Source organism: Neophocaena asiaeorientalis, unplaced genomic scaffold, assembly GCF_003031525.2.
Source record: "Neophocaena asiaeorientalis asiaeorientalis breed wild unplaced genomic scaffold, Neophocaena_asiaeorientalis_V1.1 scaffold116, whole genome shotgun sequence".
NCBI lineage: Eukaryota > Metazoa > Chordata > Mammalia > Artiodactyla > Phocoenidae > Neophocaena > Neophocaena asiaeorientalis.
The window spans coordinates 5,226,477-5,237,357 of NW_020174561.1; positions in this window are offsets into that span (position 1 = coordinate 5,226,477).

Genomic DNA, 10,881 nt, shown 5'->3' on the forward strand with positions numbered 1-10,881 from the left:
CGGATGAATGGATAAAGAAGATGTGGCACATATATACAATGGAATATTACTCAGCCATAAAAAGAAACGAAATTGAGTTATTTGTAGTGAGGTGGATGGACCTAGAGTCTGTCATACAGAGTGAAGTAAGTCAGGAAGACAAAGACAAATACCGTATGCTAACACATATATATGGAATTTAAGAAAAAAAATGTCATGAAGAACCTAGGGGTAAGATAGGAATAAAGACACAGACCTACTGGAGAACGGACTTGAGGATATGGGGAGGGGGAAGGGTGAGCTGTGACAGGGCGAGAGAGAGGCCTGGACATATATACACTAACAAACGTAAGGTAGATAGCTAGTGGGAAACAGCCGCATAGCACAGGGATATAGGCTTGGTGCTTTGTGACCACCTGGAGGGGGGGGATAGGGAGGGGGGGAGGGAGGGAGACGCAAGAGGGAAGAGATATGGGAACATATGTATATGTATAACTGATTCACTTTGTTATAAAGCAGAAACTAACACACCATTGTAAAGCAACTATACCCCAATAAAGATGTTAAAAAAATACTTAAAAAAAAAGAGCACATCTTGTAAGAGAGGCTACTTAAGGGAAAATTGTGAGGAGAGATGTGATTTTTTTTATTTTAATCAGGTAAAGGGAAAAAGTAAAGAAAAGGGATTTCACGCTGAGAAAATGGTGTCATATTTGTCAAGGTGAAGGACAACTGGCAGGAATTCAGTTTCCCTGTATTAGTATTCCCACACGTTTAATTACAGGGTTAATGAGAATGATATTACCAAAATAGCAGGACAACATAATGTTTGGTTGGACAAACAGATGATCAAGATCCCTGGAACTTGATTACCACAGAGAAGCCAGAGTCTTCAAAGCCCTGAATTAAGAAATGGAATCTATAGTACTACCCTGCCATATAAAAGCAAATTGCTTCTTTGGTCTTTACTAAGTGGTCTAGAGAAAAAGCAGTTAGCAGATTTAATATCAACATGCTATTAATCACATTTTGACCCACAGTGCAAGAGGCAACATTACTTGATTATAAAAGTCCACGTAAGTCTACAAGATCCACGTGTCTTTGGCATAGACCATGTAGGTGAATTAAGTGGAGAGGACATTATCAAATTTGATAGTGGCACTCATCTCTGACATATTATTGGTGATTTTTGAAGGGAGGGGGCTATTCCAACCACTGTCATTTGATCTTTCCTGCTTTACAGTCCTTACTCCTTGGATCAAAGAGCTACAGTGGATATATTTTCTGTTGTTGAAGCATGATTTACATTCAGAAGCTGCATAGGTAACACAGGTGAGTTCACACACCCACTTGGTCCACTGAGAGATGGACTCTGACTTTTGCATTCCTTTCTCTGTATTATAACCCATTTAATGTAGGTCACTGACTTCCATAAGTTCCTCTTCTGAGTACTGGGATGCATAGGATCTCCCCAGATTAGTGGTAGCTCAGAGCCAGTTCAATAATCTCTGAAGAGTCTGGTATTCCTCTTTCTCCAGTGCACAGCCACGCTAGTAAATGACTGCAGGTACCTTTGGGAAACTCAAGGAAGAAGATTTACACAACTTTCTTGTGGTAGTGTGGCAAGGGGGATCCTTAAGGGAATCTGGTTCTCCTTTCATTATGGGGCCACATTTACAAACTGGCTCAAATCTGCGAACTGAGTAACAAATTGTGATTCTCCATGGTGTCAGCAAAGGTCAAGACTCTGCTCACAAGAATTAAAGATTTAAAATGTTTTTCTTATATTATACAGTGTCCAAATATATTTGTTCTAGGAACACCAAAGATCTCTGTGGGTTAAGCAGAGATCAATTAGCCACTACCAAAGATCTCTATGGGTTAAACTATTTTGATTACTGCTCTCTAATCCTGCTGCCCATGTGGATCGTCACCTCTAGCTGTCCCTTAAGACTGTGAATCAGGGAGCCCATTTCAGAGGGAGCATTTCTCAACATCATCGCTGGCTTAAAGCACCCTGAGCTTTTTAGGATGTTGATCCTTTCCTTACCAGTATATTTCTCCATGCATTGGTAAATGTAGTATTTTCTGAACACTCCCTTGCACTAGACTTATTGGGTTGGTGAAAGGGACACACATGACAAATTCACTCCAAATTCCTGCTTCCCTAAGCATTTGAATGTGTCCATCTACAATATACCAAAGACATTCTGGCATCTCAACTTCATTTAATTTGTGTGTGTGTGTGTGTGTGTGTGTGTGTGTGTGTGTGTGTATGTAGAAAAACTATTGATATGTAAAGGGACAGTGTAACTTACAAATTGCAGGTAAGGCTTGTGCCTGAAAAGGGAAGAAGGAAATTGGAATCTGAAATGCTTCACCTGTCATTTTAATGTTTCATTTCTTAAAAATATCTGAACCAAACAAGGCAAAACATTAACATTTGTTGGGTCTTAGTGGTGAGAACACAAGTGTTTGTTTATTCTTCCTATTTTTCAGTGTTTTAAAAATAGTTTATATTAAAAATATTCTAAAATCTCAAACAATCAAGATGAAGCCAACGGTTGTAAGTAAACATGTTTGTAGAACAGATCACATCACAGGGGTTTTGGAAAAGTGATTCTTAAAATAAAGGCCCTTAAAAAGAACTGATTACAAAAAATTAACTTCTAAGAAGACAAAGACAAAAATAGATGAAATTTATGTTTTACTTTAAAATTTTTTATGAAGAGACGCTAATTCTCCATGTTTCTTTGATGAGTTAGATGGATCAATCTTGCCATTATGATGGTTTTATTCATTCATTCTTGGAGATCAGCAGTTTCCCCTAGGAATGCCCTTTTCCTTTATATTAAAGGTTAGGAAAGGAAGAAGCTAATAAAAAAGAAAAATTTAAGTCCAACGCCACAGTTATCTCAATAACCAAGCATGAGCACATATATTTTGCTTATACACATTTCATCTCAAAGTGTGGGTTTTATGTGTAAGTGGCCTTTAATACGATCATCTGCTTGCCACTGACTGCTATAATTACTATGATTCTTTTTGATGATTTTAACAGAGAGAAATGGGAGTAGAAACTGATGCTGAAAACTCTAGTTAACCCCACTCGGAACTAACAGCCCTTCCCTGAGATTTTCTGTGTCTTCAATTCGATAAAAATAGTTCAGACCAAGAATTATCAAAGAGGAGAAAGAACAAAGCTTCTAATAATCATTTATAAAAGAAAAATAGAAGAATAGCTGAATCAGGTTTATGAAGCTACATGGAGACATTTTGGTAGAAATGTGTGCTTTGGAGTAAAATGTGCTGAGCTCATACAATATATGAACAATTTGAAAGAGGAACATTCAGGGTCACCTGAATAAATGTATTCTATCCTCAAACAAACCACTCACCTCTTATCAGCTATTTCTATCAACACACCACTAACAGAGGGAGTAGACAGGATCGCCCTGAAACCTTGTCATTTGAAAGGGCTTTGCACACATTTTATTTTATTTTATTTAACCTTCTCATCTCTCTGTGGGATGGGCAGAAGTTCATTTCAGAGATGTACCCACTGAGGCGCAAAGGCTGGATAGATTTCCCAGGTCTCACAGCCGGGTGGTGGTAGAGCCTGGGCTTCTGGGTTTTTCCTTTCCATCTCCCCGACTCTTCATTCTCCTTACTCTTTCCGTGTTTTCTTGGCCTTGACCTTCCAATTTTAGGGAGATTGGGAAACGTTTAAAGCAATTCCTTTTGGGAATCCTTCATGAAACACAGTATATTGACCCTATGGGGTTGTGTTTCATCACCAAAAATACTGATTCAGGTAGGTAGTACTTTGACCAAAAATAGCTGAAGGTGGAAGATGTTGCCCACACATGGATCCATGCCACAAGGGTTCATTTCTGTGTGGATAAAAGATGCTATCAATTCTGGTCTCTCCAAATACGCTTAGCAGATATGATTTTTTTTTTCTCTTCAGAGTAAAGCAGTAAGAACAGTAGAGGGGAAGCTTATTACACACAGTTACACAGCATTTTCTGTCTTCTGTGCTGAGGAATTAGTTAACTATTGTTTCCTAACATATTAAGCACAAAACTCAGTGGCTTAGTTACCAAAGGGAAAAGTTGGGGAGGGATAAATTAGGGGTTTGGGATTAACATATACACACTACTACATACAAAATAGATAACCAACAAGGACCTACTATATAGCACAGGGAACTCTACTCAATATTTTGTAATAACCTATAGGGGGAAAGAATCTGAAAAAGAGTATATATAAAACTGAATCACTTTGCAGAAACTAAAACAAGATTGTAAATCAACTATACCTCAATTTAAAAGAAACGTAGTGGTTTAAAACAACAAATGTTTATTATCTCACAATTTCTGAGAGCTGCTCAACTGAGTGGGTCTAGCTCAGGGTCTCTCATGAAGACATTGGATGAAAAAGCAGTTATTTGGAGGTTCGACTGGGAACAAAGTATCTAATTCCAAGTAGGTTTACTTAAATGACTGGCAAGTTGAGACCAGCTGTCCTCTGTCCTCTCTATGTCGGTCACCTAACAGCACAGCAGCCAGTTTGCTTCAGGGCAAGTGATCTGAGAGAGACTGAGAATGAGTAAGAAAACTCACCCAAGATGAAACTCTCATCCTTCACTGAGAGCTTCTTCTACTTTCTTTGCTGCCCCTCCTTCTCTGTTTGCCTTCAAATGTTGGACGGTCCCCAGCTACTCAGAGCTCTTCTTTCCACGCACGCTCACCTTCCCAACATCCTAGTACCATGCTCCAAACCCCATCCCTATTCTCAAAATTCTTATGTTTCTATCTTCAGCCCTGACCTCTCCTGGTAGTTCAGGTTTTATATATCCAGCTGCTCCTTCACATTTCCAGAATGATCACAAGAGTTTAAAACATACCATGGCTAACAGAACTCTTGCTTTCAGAGTTCTCTCCCAGCTTCCCCGTTTTCAGTAAATCCACCCAGTTGTTTAAGCTTTTCCCTGTCTCATGTCTAATCCCTCAGCAAGCCCTGTCAGCACTTTCTTCAGGGTCTTTCCTGGATCTACCACTTTCTCCATCTCCACTGTTCCCACTCTAGTCTGAGATAGCTCTCTTCTCATCTGGACCACTGCAATTGCCTCCTAAGAGGTTTCCCTGCTTCTTCTCTGATCCTTGTAAGTATTCTCCGGAGTCCAGCCACGGTGGTATTTTGAAAATAAAATCAGTTCTTGTCATGCCTGCATTTAAAACTCTTATAATGGCTTTCTATTCCACTTAGAATGATAAACCCAAACTGTTTGCTCTGACTTAGAATTTTCTACATTTTCTTGTCTCTGCCTACTAGCCAGCCTCACGGGTCTTCACCATACACAGTACATACACCATACACCATACACATACACAGGTATGTCAGCATACACTGTGGGCATCTGTATCTGTGTTTGTGTGTGTTTGTGTGTATATGCGTGTTTGTGTGCATGCTCTGTGGGTGTGTATAATGTATGTGTATCTCGATATGTTAGTGTGTGTCTGGGAATGTGTCTTAGTGTGTGTCTGAGTATATGTACATGTATGTCTGTGTGTGTGTGCGCCTTCACATGTGTATGTGGTGTGTCTGGTGTATACAGGGCCATCTTGATTGCTAGGCAGATTTGGCAGAATAGACGGCTCCCTTGAGAAAACTCAGGGATCACAGATATCTTCTCTCTCAATATTAATATTTCTCTAGAGATACATTAAGCTTAAGTGGCTTCTTTTCAATTGCAAATATCCTGGGAGTTGCATCTATCATCTGTATCTTCTTGTGAGTTATGATTAATTAGACTGTGTTCCACCCAGCACTTGCTGACAACAGCCAGAGGTAAGACTGAGTGCAGGGGTCTCAGAAAAGGAGACCCAGGAACCCTTGGGTGGTGGGTGAGTGGTTTGCTGACTCAGGTGACGTCTCCTGAATTATCTCCCTGGGTCACAGGGATTCCTTCTCATCTGTGGAACTGGGCAACTCTGGCGAATGAAAGAGAGCACAGAGAAGGAATATAGAAAAAAAAAAAAGAACAATGAAAATTCAGTTGTTCCCCAATTTTGCTGAGTGCTATCCGTGCCTGGTATGGTTTTGTCCTTCAGAGACGTCTGGGTGCTCTTTAGAAAGTCATTCCTCCTTTTATTCAGAACAATGGAAGGGCAAGCTTTTTCCCACGAGACACAGCAATTCCTTGGGGTCCACAAGAAGAGGACAGCAAGGGAGCATTTTCAGTCACTATTCCGTGTCTGTCACACATGGGCACCCAGGGAAACTTTCAGAGAGGTGCCCGTTGGTGCCCCAGAGGAAGCCGTCCTGCTCCGATCCAGGGCCTTGTCCTTCCCTTTCCCCACTCTTTACATTTCTCCTCTCTTTCCTGCAACCTCAACCTTTATTTTTCTATCTACTAGATATTTCTTACCAAGACTGGAACATGTATTATATCCATTTAAGCTGATAAAATTTAAAAAACACCTCCTTTTACCTGATATTCCTCTTAGAAATCAACTTCCAAAATAAGTCTTTATGACTGTAGATTGTATTTTTTGCTCTGTCTTTTAGAGGTGGATATTAAACATAATAATACTGAATTGAGACCAGAGTTTTCATCCTAAGTGCTTCCTTGACAATTAGGCTTTTGATGGGTATGAAACCTGATTTGCTATTTTTCATTGATGGAGAGAGAAACTTTATGGCGGTGTGTCCAATGAAGTCTAATTTTGGTATGTAATTGTTTCCCAAAAATTTGACCTAAAGAATCTACAGTCTTTTCAAATACAATCCTTTCAAAATATATAATACTTGGTGATGTCTAACTTTATTAGGCAGAGGTCCCATGTAAGCTGTTTCCTTGCCAAAGGTTTTTTAAAATGTAGATTGTCAATTTAGCCTCTTCTAAACATAAGAGAAGTACAGACTCCCCGTTTACATTGAAATTGAATAAAAAAATAAAGTTTATACATTAAAAAAAAAAAAGTCTTCATCTCTGAGCTGTGCTTTGGAGCCAAGCAGTTCCAGAATGTTTTCTCCAGTTCCAGTCTCTAAAGCAGTCTACGTTTTGCTCTCACCACGTCACATCATGTACTTTTGTTCAGTTCAGTGATGCCCAATGTGGTGCCAGGTCGCCCAAACGCTTTCTCCTCTTACCTTCCTAGACATTCCAGCAGCCTTCTTTTCTTCTTGAAATCCCTCTACACTCAGCCCGCTTCCTCCTGTCTCTCAGGCTGCACTTTCTCAGACTACTTTGTAGCTCCTCCTGGATCATTCCAGGGATCCCCCTCTTATTCTACACTTTGTTCCATCCCCTTGAATTTAAATACCTCCTCTGTGATGTTGATTCCCCAGTGAACAACTCTGCAGTGAATCCTCTTTTTTTTTTTTTTAAACATCTTTATTGGGGTATAATTGCTTTACAATGGTGTGTTAGTTTCTGCTTTATAACAAAGTGAATCAGCTATACATATACATATGATCCCATATGTCTTCCCTCTTGCGTCTCCCTCCCTCCCACTCTCCCCATCCCACCCTTCCAGGCTGTCACAAAGCACCGAGCTAATATCCCTGTGCCTTGCGGCTGCTTCCCCCCAGCTATCTACCTTACTACGTTTGTTAGTGTGTATATGTCCATGACTCTCTCTCGCCCTGTCAAAACTCACCCTTCCCCCTCCCCATATCCTCAAGTCCGTTCTCCAGTAGGTCTGCGTCTTTATTCCTATCTTACCCCTAGGTTCTTCATGACATTTTTTTCCCTTAAATTCCATATATATGTGTTAGCATACGGTATTTGTCTTTTTCTTTCTTTTGTGCCGTGTACTCTGCTATCTGACTGCTTACTTAAAGACCAAAGAGAGAGATCTCTGGAGTTGTTCAGGCTTCAGAGTCGGAGTCAGAAAGCTGGGGTTCAATCCCAATCTTGCAACTTATTTGCTGTGTGACTCTGCGTAAGTCTGCGACAATTCAGTGCCTCTGCTTTTTTGTCTATATATACTTTACAGGGTTTTTCTGATGATAAGTAAATAAATACATCTAAAGCACTTAAAAACTGTGCCTGGCATATAGTAAACATTTAATAATATTTTCCAATTCTCCTTGACTGCTATTATTTCTACTGCTCCTTACATGATTCATAACATGGTCAAAGCAAAACTCCTGATTGTCTCGGCAAATGACACTTTCTTCCACTCAGCTACTTGAATCACAAATTGATAGCTTTCTTAGAATTTTCTCTTGCCGACACCAGTTATTTCCAAGTCTCCTTGACCTTTTTTTTAGAAAATTTTTTTTGATGTGGACCATTTTTTTTAAAGTCTTTATTGAATTTGTTACAATATTGCTTCTGTTTTGGTTTTTTGGCCTGGAGGCATGTGGGATCTTAGCTCCCCAACCAGGGATCGAACCCGCATCCCCCGCACTGGAAGGCGAAGTCTTAACCACTGGATGACCAGGGAAGTCCCAGGTCTCTTTGACATTAACCCCAGAATGTTCCTTAAGTCGTCCAGTTCTCTGAGACACCACTCTAAATCAGCCACACCTCGTGTCTCACTTGAGTTATTGAAATGGGTTCCTAATTGGTCTTCCTGCTTCTTTCCTGCCCTCTTCTCCGAATGATTCTTCAGCACACAGCAACTAGAGTGAGCTGTAAAAAGCACAAATTGGATCCTGTCACTCTTCTGCTCAGAATTCTTCATGATTTCCCATTGAATGGAGGACAAAATCCAAAATCCTTAAGTGGAAGGGTCTATAAATTCAGACATGTCTTCTGCCATGTCCACTTGCCAACCTGTGTTCACTCCCCCTGTCACTCACTGTGGCTCACCCACACAGCCCTTCTAACAGGTTTTCAAATGTTTCAAGAGCTTTACTCTCTTGTGCATTTCAAGTTTGCTTCTAGGGACTGCCTGGAATGTTTTTCTCCCCTTTTTTGGATAATTCCCACTTCTCTCTTTTGAGCCCCAGTAGATATGTCCTCAAAGAGAACTTTTCTGGACCTTGAATCTTAACAATTTGCAATTACATATTATCTGTGTCTTTATTTGCTTAGTGATAGTCTTTTCAACTAGATGCAAACACTGTGATGATGGGAATCGTATTTGTCTTTTCTGTTGTTTTATTTCAAGTGTCTAGCAGAGCAGTGCTCAATCAGTATCTGTTGAATTAATGAAGTGAATGAATGAACTGTGGCTGATGCAAGTACCTCTTCATTTCAGGGACGAAAACACAATGCAGAGATAAGCAAATCACAAGCTGTTCCTAGATCTGATGCCTTTAAGTGATGAAATCCAGAATTGTGTGTTACATGCAGATTTGATACTATTTAATTTTACTGTTAACAAAAGGAGAGACTCTGCTGGAGGGGGGACGTGCACGGGCTTTGTAGCCGACCTGGGTTTAGCTCCATCTTAATCATTCACTGGTGCTGTGGCCCAGGCCTAGTTAGTTTCCTCGCTTGGAAAATGTTTTTCCTAACTCCAACTCCAAAGCTGTTGCTGAGAGTTGAAAGGAAGTGAATGGCTCACGTTGCCTGCTTCATGAATAAATATTAGCTGTCATTTTCACTGAAAGACCTTTATTTTGGCACTTAACTATGAAAGGGAAAGAAATAGGAACCAAGAATGATAAACTGTTGATTTCTTTAAAATACCCAGAAAAATTTCACTCCCGGATCATATAAAGGCCTGAAATAACAGGTAGTAGAAGGGAAATATTAAAACCCGTGAATTTTACTGAAATCAAATAGATAGGTTCTTGGGGCTTCCCTGGTGGCGCAGTGGTTGGGAGTCTGCCTGCCGATGCAGGGGACGCGGGTTTGTGCCCCGGTCCGGGGAAGATCCCACGTGCCGCGGAGCGGCTGGGCCCGTGAGCCATGGCCGCTGAGCCTGCGCGTCTGGAGTCTGTGCTCCGCAACGGGAGAGGCCACAACAGTGAGAGGCCCGCGTACTGCAAAAAAAAAAAAAAAAAAAAGTAGATAGGCTCTTTACATTCCCAAGGCAAATGTATGTGTGCTTCCTAGGCCTGGAATGTTCTGTGCATGTCTGGCTCCTCCTTCTGCAGGTCTCACATGCCTTTTCCTACAGGCCATTTCTTCAACACCATGTTAAGTATCCCCCAACTCCTCCCCACACCACCATTGCCTTGCTGATATGAGCACTTTATACTTTTTTCCTGGTATGTCACTATGAACTTAGGTTGCTTAATTATCTATATATGTCTGCCTATGTTGGGTGCAAGTCAATGAGTAGACTATAAATACTGAAAGGTAGCAGGACATGCCACCCCAGGATATGACTGTAAGAGTTTAGGACTTGCCATCCCAAGATATGCTGCTTTGGTATATTGATTATTTGGCACTATAGGCACTTGAAATACAGCAAAGGCAGGGACAGGTGTTCTCTGAACTGCCCTTATCTGCATAAAGATAGAGCCTCCAAAAGCAACTCAATTGTCATCATTTCTCCTCCCCGGGCATTTCTTCAACCAGCTGGGACTGAGTCTTGTCGCAGAAGAGGAGACTAGAAGTCTGCCCCACATCCAGACACACTTTGTCATAAATGATCACCACTTCCATCTATTCTTCAAAGGGCCCATTTATCTTTCCTAAAAATCGTCTACTGTCCCCTAAGAGGCCTATTAAGATGGTATTTAATCCTGAATTCTAGGCCACTTAGGGGGTTTACTCATTTTCTCTGAGTATCTCACATATATACATGAGGTATACTGTTAAGAAACATCTTTATTTTTCTTTGCTTGCTTTTCTCTTGTTAGTCTATGTTTTGTTACAAGGCGTCTCAGCCAGGAACTCAGAAGGGTAGAGGGAAATGATTTTTCCTTCCCTACGATACCAACAAGAACAGGGTCTTGTCATTGCTTTATCCCAGCACCTAACATGCTGCC